This window comes from Anser anser (genome assembly GCF_964211835.1).
Source record: "Anser anser genome assembly, chromosome: Z".
Lineage (NCBI taxonomy): Eukaryota > Metazoa > Chordata > Aves > Anseriformes > Anatidae > Anser > Anser anser.
In genome coordinates, this window is record NC_139723.1 from 51,307,599 (window position 1) to 51,321,962 (window position 14,364).

At 42.1% G+C, this 14,364-nt stretch overlaps 1 protein-coding gene and 1 long non-coding RNA gene across 8 annotated transcripts in view; one reads left to right on the forward strand and one right to left on the reverse strand.

Annotated features, from left to right (window-relative positions):
- DENND4C (DENN domain containing 4C) overlaps positions 1-5,459 on the reverse strand; it is a gene marked incomplete at its 3' end in the record, with an annotated part of 74,973 nt that extends 69,514 nt beyond the window's left edge. For 4 of the 7 annotated variants that reach the window (XM_083817100.1, XM_083817101.1, XM_083817097.1 and 1 more), the window contains exon 1: positions 5,284-5,459. Of the gene's footprint in view, positions 1-276; positions 406-5,283 lie in introns of those variants that run through there. The other 3 variants (XM_083817098.1, XM_083817103.1, XM_083817102.1) reach the window with 1 other exon arrangement.
- LOC310889537 lies at positions 4,329-10,298 on the forward strand. The gene is made up of 2 exons (XR_014576609.1): positions 4,329-4,462; positions 8,620-10,298. It is a non-coding gene; the product is annotated as an uncharacterized lncRNA (long non-coding RNA).
- Positions 10,299-14,364: the final 4,066 nt, after the last annotated feature.

Here is a 14,364-nt window from a genome sequence, read left to right on the forward strand (position 1 = left end):
GAAAGATGGGTCTCCCTAAGCTAAAATATACGTCTTTAAATATTCCTCTCTTTAGTCACATCCTCAGTGTCTTCAAAAACTTAACAGTTGCAAGATACATCTTTTACGTGCATTAAACATTTCTCAGGCTATCCATACCCTTGCAGGGATTTCATCTGGTAAACATACAGCATATTTTTAATCACTTTAGGAATCTTGGAAAAGATATCATCTGTGCTTTCAAAAAGAAAACAAAACACACACACACAAAACTCAGTATAGCTGGGTTCACATTACCTTCAAGCACAACAATTTTCCGCCACTTACATCCAGATACCCGTCAGTTTATATTCTCATTAGGGTCATTCACTACTCAAAATGTAACTGGAAGAACTCAAAATGTAAAGAAAACAAAGACATTGGTCTAAATTATTCCCTGATCTAGTCAAGCTGCTGCAGTTACTTCCAAGGATGGCTGGTCGATCAACTATTGAAAAAACTGGCCACACCTGTTCGCAGATTTTGCAATAGTCCCATTCAATGATTAGAGTAACTGACTGAATTACCTGTCGCTGTGACTCAGCAGTTTGCCTTATGTTTCCTTTCTATAACTTTCTATTAGACTGAGACAGATATCCTGTAGAAATTCCAAAGCTTAAATATCTAGCTATAGTTTGCCTCGATTTCTTGCTTTTCCTGAAACATTAAGTGCTTGAATGTCTTTTTCATCATATGCTGCTCCTAGCTAACTGCTCTCTAGTTGTTGTATCCTCTCCTACATTCAACCACATTTTTACATCTTCTTAAAGCAGAAAGAGAGTTTCCACATTACAGAGACAAGGCAGGAAGACACCTTACTTGCAAGATTGCAACCTACATCAGGTTTCTTATCTGGGTGAGAATCTAGTTTCTTCCCCAAAGAACAAAAAAGAAGGCTAGTCATGCTATGTGACACCAGGAATAGCATCGCTGGGTTAGGGGGGAAGTTTTGCTTTCACCAGTAACACAATGCCCCAACATGAAAGACTCGCAAAGGGGAAGAGGAGCACTGAAGAATGAATCAGTGACTGGACTTCAGCTTAAGCGTTACTGATCAAAGACTGTAATTAATTAGAAAGGCAAAAGCTGTCACTGAAATGAGTGAGTCTGGGGAGAAAGCAAAAAACATGGGGTTCTTTGCCTCCCTAGTGAAAAATAGCTAATTTTTGTAGTAGAGCTGCAATTCGTTCAGAACTGGAAAACACTTTCATTTCAAGAGGTAGAAAGCTTCAACTACTTTGGAGACTTGTAATTGTAAACTCAGCTTTTGCTGCCAGAGTTGAACAGCTTAATTTGCAAGTCAATCCCTGATTTACACTATTTGTAACATCTTTTAAACAGAAAAGCACAGGCTTTTGGTTGATGTTTGAAAAGCATCAAGTCTCTTTAGAGACGTTTTTGAGAGTAAAGGAAAGGAACTGTAATGTCACAAAATGAAGACAGAGGAAAGAAGAATCTGACAGAATTGCCTCAATATATCTAACTGAAACAAAGTAAATGGAATGTTTCATGAGATGCAAGCCAACTTTATTCATGAAATTGTAGGTATATTTTTCTTGTTCTCTGTATCAACAATCTTGAGACTGTTACTTTTTACTCTTCAAAAAAAAAAAGAAAAGAAAACCAAGTCACATGCATAAGCAGAGAATAGCATTATAATCTTTGGTACTCTGAAAACCATCTCCAAGTTTCCTGTACGCCAAAACCAACAGTAAACATCAGGACCCCAGTTACACCCTTGAAGAACCCGTAAGCGAAACACAGGAGTACAGCAAGATATTAACCGAGCCTCAGCCTTCTGCTCTATTCCACTTTGGAATGCATAGCCCAGTATAACTGTATTCCTAAAACTTGAGAATATGCTTGCATGCACATATTTTATGATAGAGGTAGTCACAAGAACAACTAAACAACAAGCAGTCACACTCCACCGGAACCTATTTCGCAGTCCAGAAACTGTCTTGAATTCACCTTCTTAGGTTCCAACAACTGTTTGCACAGAAGCCACGGTCAGCCTTTAGCTCCACGACTTTGCAAAAACAAAGCATGGTCATTATCATCATAAAAATGGATTATTTCCAGCAACAGTAATTCTTTATCCCACAGGAAAGAAGCAGCATCACATTTTTATATAACCAAGGACAAGAATTTTGAGTATCAGAGTTTGTAAGAGGGATGATTTTTGTAGCAAGACGGAAGCTAAGAAGTAGATCAAAGTCCAAAGACTTCAGTTTACAGTCTCACAGAAGCACTATATGAGGAAAGCAGGTCTCGTGCTGCAGTGTAGCAAAGTGATTCTCATTTTACAAATATGAATAAGCAGTAACGGACAACTACTTGGCAATTCACATTGGAGGCAATTTAATAACATGATTGTGAACCCCATTTTTAGAGTTTGCCCACACCAAGACCTTGAGTATCTTGAATATCATTCAAGAAAGTGACATGCTTCGGGTTGACAAGCAAACACATTAACATAAAAAAGTTCCACCAGCCAAATTTCTACAGCGCAAGTTACCTCTAAACAAAAAAAGAAGCCAAATTAGAGGTTACAGATGCTTTTTGCTGCCTTTTTCCACTCAGAAGACTGCATCAGGAAAGGAGGCCCTGCAACATGAGAACAATATATAGACTACCAAAGACATTAAACAGTCTTCACACATACTGACTGCTCTATGCTTGTAGTTGCCTCTGAAATTTATTTGTAAGCTCAACGAATAAGAGATGCGATCTTTTACATGACAGTCAAAAGACTACCTTAACTTCCTCTTGCATGTTTGGCAATTATACCTTTCCCACCTCATTCTGCTAAGACTTTATTCCTTCTTTATATTTAAACAAACACAGATCTGCACATCAAAGCTACCTCTGGAACTTATTTGTCCTTAAAGCATACCAAGGTTGAACTCCAAATACACTTCTCCACTGGTCAAAGACAGACCAAAGAAAGAACCACATTTATACAGATTCTGTTCCAAGCACTGCTTGGAATATGTGGCACGGCTACTCCCTACGAGAATTCATACACGTTGAATCAGAGGGATGCTATCCATATCATTATTTGGATATCCCAATTTTACTCAAGTTAGATGGTTAGCACAGAAGGAAACATCTTTACTCGTATGAGATTGCAACAGTTAATCAGAAAGAAATCCAATACACAATCTTTGATTATTCAAACACTCAAACAAGAAAACAAATGTGCACAGCCCAAGAAGATCTCATTACAGTTAATTTAACCAACCTTAACCTAAGAAGAAACAGCCAAATGTAATGTTATCCTTATCCATATGTATTTAAGAAAATGTTCGTCTTAATTTATAAGCCAATTGAAAGAAAATGTATTTTTTGTTATTTTTACAGCTATTACTGCTATGTAACCTAGTAAGCATTTTAACATAGAAATCTGAAGTCTCGTGTATTGGTTTCCCTCCTGAATTCTTCCACTGCACTACTCAAGACAGAATGCATTATTAGCATTTCAGATCCACTGGAATGGTAAAAAACAACCAGCCAGCCAACTACTGAAGAACTTATTAAAAAAGACTTACAGTCATCATACATAATAAAAGTACATGCTATCTAACAGGGGTTTTTTTGTAGGTTTTTTTTTTTGGATTGTGTTCTTTGAGACAAGCATTTGAAATATATGTGCTAGTCTCATTAGTCACTTAAGTTTGGTTATAGTGGCTTTCACAAAAAGTCCAAATTGTCATTTTCCAAACAGGTACGAAGTAATTTGCATTCCATCATTATTTCTCCCCTAAAACACAGAGAATGCTTACTCCCTTAGCTTCTGGCATACTACATTAAAAAGAATGATGCAAAAACTTTTACTAACCTTGATTTTGGTAAACACAAGAAAAGAGCTATCAAAAGTAATCAAAAGCAAATAGTTTTCTTTTTACCAACATCTGCAGGCTCAAATTTAGACTGGTCAAATACTCCACAATAAGCCAAGAAAATACTACAAGTACAGGAAAATACTAGTCCCTCAGAAGTCACACTGATGCAGTTTAGAGGGAAAAACAGAAAGACGATCAAATCAAACACGCTGTTTGTTTACAAGCTAAGCCCTCCTGTAGCAGGTCGAAAAGTCTAGCCAGGGGCGTTAAGTTTGGAGTCAGCACAACGGCCCGCGTTGGGATACGCTTGACCATAGCGCCAAAAGAACAGCAGATCCCCACGGACCAGGCATTTAATCACAGAGTGGCTTGGGTTGGCAGGGCCCTCGAAGATCACCTAGTTCCAACACCCACTGCGCATTAATGTAATTCTGTTCGGGTTTTGAACCCCTTCTGAGACGGACGCATCAACAGTATGTGAAGTGGTGCTTGAACGTTTCGGGAGGCGACGCTTGGCACTGACAGGAGACTGGATCACGTCGAAACCTGCGGACACCTTTGCGGACAGCCTTCCCCCGCTGCCCCAGGAAGGCGCTGAAGTACCGCGAAGCCCCGCTGCCCCGGCAGACCACCCGGACGCGGCGGGGCGGCCGCAGCCCGTCACCGCCATTACGCGTGCCCTTCTGACAGCCATGGCGCCGCCCGTCTCCATTGCGGTGCAGGTCGGGCGGCACAGCCCGGACACGGGGCGCTGGGCAGCCCCCGCGCCGCTGCCCTGCCCTCCTTCCAGCTCGGCCCTTCGCACAGAGCTGGAGGCTCCCCGGGGAAGGGGCCTCGGCCGGCAACAGGGAAAAAAAAATGGGGAAAAGGGAGGGCGGGCGGTGTCCGCGGGTGGCTCACCTGCGGCGCACGGCCACCTGCGCCCTCACCGCGGCGCCACCGCCCCTCCGGGGCGAGGGCCGGGCACGGCCCCGAGGGACGGCCGTCCGTCCGAGGGGGAGCACGGGAATTAGGGATAATAACGAGGGTTTTAAAAGGAAAAAAAAAAAGAGAGAGAGAGAGAGCTGAGAACTCGCCCCCGCCCTCCCCACCCTGCGCGGTGCAATGGCTCGCCGCGGCGCAGAAGCGCTGCCGGGGCAGGAGGAGGGAGGCGAGCCCTCGCCGGGACCGGGGGAAGGCTCCGCGCCTCCTTCCCCTCCGCCGAGGAGGAAAACTTAAGAGAATGGGGCGAGGGAAGGGGCTGCAGCGCCGGGGCCAGGAAGGGGCGCTCCCCGCTGCGGTGCCGGCTTCCTGCCGCGCCCCGCGGAGCGGGCGGTGGAAGGCGGACACGGCGCCGGGTCCGGTGCCGCTCCGTCTCCCCGCCTGTCAGGCCCCCTGCCTCCTGCCCCGCCGCCCGGCCCTGCCGCCCGCGGCCGCTCACCTGCCCACAGCCGCCCGGAGGGTCGCGGAGCCTCGCCCCGCTCCTGCCGCCTCAGGAGCAGCCGGACCCGCCGCCGCCGCTCCCGCCCGGGGAGGAAGCGGCCACCATGTTACTTTCTCCCCCGCAAACGCCTACAGGCGGCTCCAGGGCCCGCCCCGAAAGGAGGCGGCGGCGGCCGCCGGGGCAGGGGAGCGGGCACGGGGCTCGCCCGGAGCCGCTGCTGCGGCCAGGGGGCGCCCGAGCCCGGAGCCCCGAGCCCCGAGCCCCCGGGCCCGGCCGCCGCCCGCCCGGGCCTCGCAGGGAGGGGGGCGCGGGGCCCTCTCACAGCCGGCGGCCAGGTCACCCGGCCGGGCCCAGGGAGCTTGGGAGGAGAGCTCACATGCCAGGGTCTTCCTTTGGGGCTGGTTTCCCAGCCCGCAGCCGGCCTTCCTGACAAGATAAATCAGAATTTTCCCAGCTCACATAACAAGCCAAGGGCTCTATTATGCACAAAAGATGAGACTTGAAAGGCAGACTTTAACTCCAGATCATACCTGTGTTGGAAGTGGTTGGGCTGTATTTGAGCTAAGATGCAGCCTGCTAACTCTGATTTAAAGATGCAGAGTAAAGATTTATATTCATATCCAACACAAAGAAGGGTAAATCATACGAGCTACAAAGTCATGAACATTTCAGTAAGTTTTGCTGATTTCCTATTTATGAAAGCTTGCAGGGTCGGTAGGCTTCTTGAAGATTAGGACTTTACAAGTCTTAAAGTATGCAACAGCATACCTGAGCAGACTTTGCATTCGTTATAGTATTATCCATGCTGTTATTTCCCAACAGATACTAAAATCTAAGAAAACACACAAACTAGAGCGTTGTTGCTTGAATATTGGTGCTGAATAGCACAGATGTACACTGACTACTTACACTCTGTGCACTTTTCTAGCTTAAACAGTTTTTTGTGCTGACATTTCAATTATATTCTAAATAATCCAAGAGGAGTAGTACTAGAATTTAAAAGCGTTCATTTCACAGTTTTCTGTCTAAGCTTGTGTCTTTTGAGTTAAGGGCTAAGCCTTGTCTTGTAATTATTACTTTGCAACATTGCAGTGCCAAATGTACTGCAAAATCCACTATGCTGATGGAGGAGTAAGGTGTAATACTGTAAGACTTGCTCATCCATAGTCTTGAAGAGACTTCAACCACTCTAAACGTGGAGTAATTTCACATCAGTAGCATTACTTGTCTCTGAAAAAATAGGTGGGCACTGAGTTTCCCTTAAAAAACTATCTACCTTTGATGAGTGTCTCAACATTTGAGAGTTTGAGGGAATTACAAGAGACGTAAGGATTCCCTGATTCCCTTATCCCTCCTGGCTGCACATTTCCACGACCTCACGCCAGCTCTGACAATCACCAGAACTTGCAGTAAGCCAGTTCAATTCACTGACAGAATAGGAAACTCAGAAGGCTTTTTTGCTGGGTTAGTGGGTTGAATGTGGTCCCCAAACAAGTCACTGGGCAGCAGAACCAGCATGAAAAATAAGATGACCATCCTTTTGGTAGCAGTGAGCCACTGTATTGTACGAGTCATCGTTAAATTCCACCCCCTCAAAGGAGGGAATGAGGCCAAGACAGAGACAGGTAATTTATGTCTTTTTATACCTCTTCAGCCCAGAGAGGTAAGCTCTGCTCCTTGTAGCTAAAAGAATTTTTCTGGAATATTATGAGTTTCTTGATTCATCCTTACTATCCTTTAGCAGGATTTAGCACATAATCTAAGAATCAATGGTCTTTTTGTTCAAGAAATAATACCTAGTAGCATGCATGTGCCAGACAGCTGCTGACTTATGCTGAAAGCCTGTAATTTAAGAATCTTACGTTATTGCAAATGATTCATTTTCATTTACAAGTAGCACAAAATTCCCTGTTCAAGGAAGGTCCAGATAATTTTCAAGTCATTTCAATGAAATTACTTTAATTTGCCACCAATTGTCAAATCTACAGCTTCAGGAAGACCTGATTTTTTAGTCTTATTAGAGCAAATAATACATTTACTCTATCTGCCTCTGACATGCATAGATAGGGATTTATGCAGATTGAGTCTGTGATAAGCTTACTCAGAGTCCTTGGAAATAAAAATACCTTCTCTTTACAGATTCCTGACTAAGCACTTGATAATTTCTTCATTTCATACTTGCTGGAAGTTTTCATTCTTTAATCCTGTAGTTGCCTCCAGTCATATGAATTATGGCAATGACATCAGTGAACACTTGATCTCTGGCCTTTGCAACTGTCCTGTGGAGTAGAAGTTTTGTCCAGAAAGTGGATAAGGAAAATGAAACAAATGTCCCAAGCAGTTGTGCTAGCTGAGATCTGTTCAAAGAATGCTTGAAGCAATGCTGTCACTGTAGTATGTGGAAGATCCTAATCATTGTTTAACTTTTGAAGAGCTGTTTAAAACAGAAAGCTGGAGTCCAAGTGTCTCACCTTATTGTACAGCTGGTCATGGTTTCACAATGTATTGCTGAGATTGTGTGATAGGGGGTAGAAGCTGAAGATTCACATGCTCTTTCTGGCTTTAGTCATTTAATCAGTGACATACAGAGACAGGACAAATGTACAATTATTGTCGTACATAGATCCAGCTTAAAACATATATCTGATTCACGGCAATTAAAAATGTAACTGTAATTGAGAACTCCATTTCAGCAACTCCATCTATCTGAAAGCCACCATTTTGTAGGAAAATGTCAGAATTTTTCTGGCTGTCACTCTGTTGCAAGATCAAAAACCTAGTTAGACAGGATTGTCTTGCTAGAGAGGTCTTCATAAATACCAGTGGTGGAGCTGACAGATCCCTTTCTTTATATGGTCTTTGAAGAATTAACAGATGCTGCTTAAAATACTGGTCTAAATTCAGGAATACTTTAAAACTGTACATTTAAAAAAATCAAGTTATCTTGGTCTTTTCTGCATAAAATGTGGCCGGATTTGTTGATTTTTTTGTCTTCCTAAGTCTTTCTCTGTTTATTTCTTTTTTTGAAATACTATGTTCCTTTTCCCTCTAAAAGCTTTCAGTTACTGTCTCTCTTCATCCAGCCTAGAAGATAATAGGTCTTAGACTTGTTTTCAAAATGCACGTGATTCCGTTGTATTATTTCTTATATGGGTCCTCAGTAACTGAAAAAAAGAGATTACTCCTGCTAAGAAGTATAGAGGATAGAACCTCTTGGTTTTGGCAACCCATGGGAAACAGGTTTTAAAATAAACACAAGATTCTTCTCATGTCTGTTTCTAGGAATCTCCATTGTCTGGTCTTCACTGTTAGCTTTTTTTTTTTTTTTTTTAGCATACTCCTGGATAAGCTGTTACACTACACTCGCTTCTCTCTACTCAGCTGAATGTTCCATATGGTGCTGCATGCTGAGCCTAACCATTCAGATTCAGGTAGTGAAAATGCACTGGTTTTGTAAGTACTCTTAGATTTATGATTAAATTACTTTTAATCTATCATTAGTTGCTCAGATAATCAATCCTATACTACTAGAAATATCTTTGGACATAAATTTTGTTTTAAATATTGGGTTGGTTTATGCTGATTCATCATGTCTCTTGCCTGTTTAATCTCTAGGTGCTTACTGAGGTCTTATTGGCCATGGTTAGTAATATAACCTCATTTTGAATTTCATTTCTGAGACAACTCTTTTCCTGGAATCAGTTGAGTACCATAGACCCTGAAATAATCGTAACTTAAAGTCTTCATTGTGTTTGTCAGAATAGCCATCGAGGATAACTATTCTTGTTCTATTTGAATGTTTGCTATAAAATAAGGACAGCAAAGACAGTTGAACTAGAAGACCGTGAACTTGATTTGATTCTCTTGCACTCACAATCACATTATATACTGTATGATACAGGTACAAAAAAATAACAGTCAAAGTACGAAGAGTATTCTAGTGATTCATATTAAACAGAGAATGTTGATAGTCTGTGGCAGAAAAGGCTATCAGTCATTGGGGGATATTGTTTTGTGAAGATATCTATTGGTAGTTAGTGCTGAAAAGGGCAATGTTAAAGAAAATGGATGTATAGGTTAGTTTAGAGATGTTATAATTTCAGCAGAGTTTGTAGAAAATATCTGCAGATGTCTAACATCCAGACTAAATGATCTTAACTTGCACAGTTTATCATATGATCTGGGTTGACTTGATTAGAATAAATAAGTACCTTCACAAAGACTAAACAGCGCTTTTAAAATTTAATTTTAATAACAAGAAATAACTGCTAGAATATAATGGCATACAAATTCAGCTGACAAATAAGACATATTTGACAAATAAGACATATTTCCTTGCTGTGTAATAATAACAACCAATAGAACCAACTGAAATGATAGATATTTGCTTTCTGGATGCTTCTCTGGAAAGCATTGTTTACTTCTGTAGTCTAAAGAAAGCGATATGAGCTAACTTTTTTTTTTTTTTGGCTTTAGCATCTATCATTAGCTACCAACATTCAGCTTGATTATTTTGAAATAGAGCCTGCCCAACTAGCCTTTTTGTTGGTCTGGTGAGGACTGATTGGAATTGCATAACACAAAGCAATATCCATTTGTTATTTTATTTATCCTTAACAGAAAGATGGAGGGTATGTGTGGAAGGCTTTGTAAATATTAATAGCTTGTTCCTTGTTAAGTCTCATGGATTCTGTTGGAAATGGGCACACTCCTAGAAAACTGAACAAAACAGAAAATGACACGGGAGCATGTAAACAAAAGCATTACCATTTATATTCTGTGTGGTAGTTTAGCACTGATGGACAGCTAAGCCCCACACAGCTGCTCTCTCACTCTGCCTCCTCAGCAGAACAGGAGGAGAAAAATACAGAGAAAAACCTCATGGATTGAGATAAAGACAGGGAGATTGCTCTCCGGTTACCATCACAGGCAAAACAGACTCAGCATAGGGAAGATTAATGTATCTTATTGCCAACTAATAACAACCTAGGGCAGTGAGATCTAAAAGCAAACTAGAAAAACCTTCCCTCTACCCATCTTCTTCTACCTCCTCTTCCCAAGCAGATTAGGGGAATGGGGATGCGGTCGGTCCATAATGCTTCACCATCACCATTCTTCATCCTCACTTTCTTCCCTTGCTCCAGTGTGGGGTCTTCCATGGGAGACCCCACAATCCAATGTGGGCTTCCCACAGGCTGCAGTTCTTCAAGACCTGCAGAGGTCCCTTCCAACCTAAACCATTTTGTGAGTCTGTAATCGCTCCAGCATGGGTCTGTACCATGGTGTCCATTCTTCAAGAATGGACTGCTCCAGCATGGGTCTCTCACGGGCAGCAGCTCCCACCAGACCTTCTGCTCCAGCATGGGCTCCTTGCCATGGGGTGCATTTCCTGCCAGAAACCTGCTCGTTAGTGAGATCTCCATGGGCTGCAGCTTCCTTCCAGTCATACCCACCTACTCCAGCGAGGGGTCCTCCATGGACTGCAGCATGGAGATCTGCTCTGATGTGGTCCACAGACTTCAGGTGGACAATCTTTTTCAGCATGGTCCTCTCCATGGGTTGCAGGGGAAGTTCTGCTCTGGCACCTGGAGCACCTCCAACCCTCCTTCTTCACTGACTTTGGTGTCTGCAAGGCTGTTTCTCTCACATTTTCTCACTCCTCTCTCCCAGGTGCTGTTGCACAGCAGGTTTTTTTTTTTTTTTTTCCCTTCTTAAATCTGCTCTCCCAGAGCCCCAACCAGTCTCTCTCATTGTCTTGGCTCTGGCCAGCTGTGGGTCCCCTTTGGAGCCAGCTGGAGCTGGCTCTGATCTAACATGGGGCAGCTGCTGGGCTCTGCTTACGGAGGCCACCTCTACAGAACCCCTGCTCCAAAACCTTGCCAAGTAAAACCAATAAATGCTGTTTTCATTTAAGAATTAGAGGATTAACAATTCTTATACTAAGAAAGTGCAGAATGCTTTACGAGAAGGGAGCATGGAGGTGGCTGGGGCTGGAGCTGTTGTAAGGGTGTTCTGCTGTGAACCCAGGCATCTGGCAGCTGGCACTGCGTTGGTTATTCCTTACTGGGAGTGGGAGATTTTCTCCCTGAGCGTTAAACACAGATCTCTGCTGCCTGACTGTAGATTTCTCACAGCTTTCCTATCATATGACTCTACATTTCCTCTAGCCACTTCTTCCCTGATACATCTTATATAATTTCAATCAGCCAGGTAGCCTCAGCCTTCCCAATCTGTGAGGATATTTATGTGGGGGAAAGCTTCCTAGAAAGAAGTTCCCACGCTAGGATGGTTGGCTACTTACTAATAGAGACTAGATTTAATATGTCTGCAGAGACAGATGTCTTAAGGCAGTCTGAGATGCATTAACTCTGTGATTCCAAAAAATCTTTAAGCCAAAGGAGGGGGGACTCCATCAGGTCCCAGTTGCGTTTCACAGTTTTCTTATTGCCTCCTTTATGCAGTCAAAACAGTTCACATACTTGTGCAGTGAATAAAGCCAGACAACTAACGTGTATATATATATATATTTATTTTTAAAAAGAGACCAAGTTCAGTTTTCTTGTGGCTTCACAAATGCTTTTGCTAGCAAAAAAAAGGCATTGGCAAGGGCAGAAGCATTCCTTTCCCAAGTTAGTCGGTCAGAATAAGGAGTCCTTCAAAAACAGCCTCTGAAAAAGTGTCTACATACTCATAGCAGGTCTAGTTACTGTGGAAGCAGACAAGCACTGTTCAAAGTGTGGGACGTGAGGTAGATCTGCCTCATTCACACAGTTCAGGCTTCTGTAAAAAAATTAACAACTTACCTTTGCAGTGTGTTGTATAAATGAACTAGTCCACCATTGCAATTTTAATCCAGAAGTACCTACCTGAGACCTTTCCCTCAAGGGAAGAAATAATCAGTCAGTGAAAATAATGGAGTTTGGCCTTACGTTCCAGAGCATATGTAAATATATCAAATGGGTGTGTGTATGGTTTTATTTTCCCCTTCATAGTTCCTTTTCAATTTACTAAGGTGATTTACAGGAAAAAGGGTGGGAGGTCAGATGTGAAAGGAATAGGCTAAGTACAGAGGCTGGTTTGTATGTAGACATAAAATATTTGACCCTGTGGGAGACTATTCAACTACAGAAATGCTTCTCTTTCAGGGCTCCACAGGTAAACAGCTAGTTGAAAGCTGCCAAGCTGTTTTGTTTTCTCAGGTAATGGTGTTTTCATCTGAACACAAAAGACTGCAGCCTTCCCAGAGACCTCTCTGTTCAAGTTTTATATCTCCTGCTTGAGAAAGTTAGGGGAAATGACCTTGTAACATATTTCTGGCACAGGATGAGTGAGGAATGAGGTAGAATATCTCCTTACCCAAGGTTTATGTCACTGACTCAGGAGTGACTCAGCCTTTCATCTTTCCAAAGTAAATAAATAGAGTTCTTTGCAATTTACCATGGGTGGTGGTTTCAGTCATGACCTTAGAAGTTTGCGTTCTCTTTTCTCCATGTATTTCTCTCTCTCTCTACTTTTTTTTTTTTTTTCCCAGGGTAACTATTTTCAGGGTAATTATCCATTCTCCTTCTTTGCTAAACCTTTGTTAAAGGTTTCCACTTCTCTCCGGATTTCATTACAAATCACATGACCAAGAGACAGCATGGATATATGATACTTTCAGTATTATTTGGTTATGAAATGTTCAGATATGCTTGATATGCATATTGGTCATGCGTATCTTTTCAGGAAACAGACATTGTATTTCTACCTCTCCCCGTCTGTTTCAAACTAGCTTGTACAAAGGGAGCGGAGGGGCAGGCGCTGAGCTCTGCTCTCTGGGGACAGCGACAGGACCCGAGGGAACAGCATGGAGCTGGGACAGGGGAGGGTCAGGCTGGGGGTTAGGGAAAGGTTCTGCACCCAGAGGGTGGTCGGGCACTGGGACAGGCTCCACAGGGAGTGGTCACAGCTCCATGCTGCTGGAGTTCAAGAAGCATTTGGACAATGATCTCAGACAAATGTCTTGATTTTTGAGTGATCCTGTGTGGAGTCAGGGCTCGATGATCCATGTGGGTCCCTTTCAGCTTGGTATATTCTATAATTCTGTGTTTCTATGAATCCGTTAATCTCTCTATGCTGATTATAATATTGTATAAATAATATTTTCTCTAACATACGGGAAGATTTCAGGATGAAAACACAACAAAGTACTATAATTGTTCATTATTATTGACTAACCAGAAAACTCAGGACTCAAGTAGGAAAATATTTCTGCTATAACAATGTTTTCAGACTTCATTGAACTATTATGTGGGTTTATACATGAAACACTGCAAACCCCTGCTAAGACTTTGTTTCAATCTGAGGTAAGTCAAACACACACAAACAACAGATTTTCCTTCAATTGTCCAAAAGTAAATGTTGTCTTACAAATATGTAAAAGCATGAATAAATCTGTTGTTAGCACTGAGTGAAAGACACTGATATGAATTAGTTCAGAAATAGCTGATGTTTGCCTGGTAAAGTAGTCAGCCTTGCTTGTATGTTTCCCAAGCACGACAGACTTAGAGTAGCTAGATTTAACTGAAAGCATGGACTAATGTCATGTGCTCTATGACAGTCTGTAGAAGTATAACTTCTAAGGTATTTGTTGCAGTGCAGTGATGCTTGGATGTTCTTTTTAATGTATGTGTATGATGAGACAGTTCAAGCTTTGTATACATTCTAGTATTCTTTGTCATATCAAAACATGGAAGCTATTAACTGTACATTTTTTTTATTTTGAATATATGAATGTTTAAAATGACTGAATGATTAATATTTGATGAAGATCTTTGAATATTCAGAATCAGATGTTATACATCACCAGAAGCTTACTTTTGGTGTCTTATATTACAAGCATATATGAACAATTTAACACATATATAGTGATCTAAATCAATTTCAAAATAGCACTGTACTGTGCTGGAAATCTAGCTGGAAATCTAAATTTATGTAATCATAATTCCCACATTTCCAGAATAACAAGTGTTCTAATTTGCAAAACTGTAGAAATAGAAAGGCTCTAGACAGTGCTAAAAAAGACATGAAGGACCTTTT